Source organism: Pelmatolapia mariae, linkage group LG10_11, assembly GCF_036321145.2.
Source record: "Pelmatolapia mariae isolate MD_Pm_ZW linkage group LG10_11, Pm_UMD_F_2, whole genome shotgun sequence".
NCBI classification, from domain to species: domain Eukaryota; kingdom Metazoa; phylum Chordata; class Actinopteri; order Cichliformes; family Cichlidae; genus Pelmatolapia; species Pelmatolapia mariae.
The window spans coordinates 7,113,847-7,114,830 of NC_086236.1; positions in this window are offsets into that span (position 1 = coordinate 7,113,847).

Genomic DNA, 984 nt, shown 5'->3' on the forward strand with positions numbered 1-984 from the left:
TAAGAGCAATAAAGTGAATCTTTAGAGAGCTGAGCAGGTAAAAAGCTGAAAAAGAACTTAAAAAGGGAGCTTTTTACATACCTACTCACACACTGTTAATTTTTTTACCATACAGTACTGTGCAAAAGTCTTCACAGCCCTTATTTCTTTAGATTTTGGGTCCAAGCCAAACTTCCTGAATGGTTTTTTTTTTTTTTTTTTTTTTTTTTTTGGACATTGGCTGCTTTTCACTCATTTTTAGTCCAGGCCTTGTTCGTGACCTTTTTCAGAGGAAATTTTTTTGTTTGTTACGCCACTAATCACTGATCTATGAGTCATTTAAGCACATGAAGGCACACAAGGAACTAAAAAAAACACAATTTCCCATTTTTATTTTTTTTCAGACAGGGTTTTACATTTTTAAAGTATTTTTGCAACAACAAGGTGATTCCCAAAGGGCAAAAAGCATGGTGTGCAGCGTGTCCTTAAAAAGCCTCAGGATAAGAAAAGCCATTCTTAAAGAAGGGAAATGGGGAGAAAAGGTTGAGGTATGTCAAATTACATTAGTTTGCTAAGAACTGGACTAAAAATCAGTGCAAACAGGTCTTGTGGAGCGATGAATTCAAATTTGAAATTGTCAGTATGTACGGAGGAGAGTCATAGGAGAGGTACCTGCACCCCTATTACAACAACACCCATCTGTGAAACACAGTGGACCCTCTGTCATGGTTTGGGGCTGCTGAAAATTACCATAAGATTTTGATTTTCCCTGCAAATCCATGTGAAAACTATCTGATTGGCAACAGCTCCATTTTTCAGCCTGACAATGATCCCCAAACGCACTACCGCAGCAGTAAAACCAAACCTGGATAAAAAAAACGCACCGCTCAGTCTATGCTCTAACACAGGGGTGTTGAACTCCAGGCCTCGAGGGCCGGTTTCCTGCAGGTTTTAGATCTCACCCTGGGTCAACACACCTGAATCACATGATTAGTTCATTCCCAG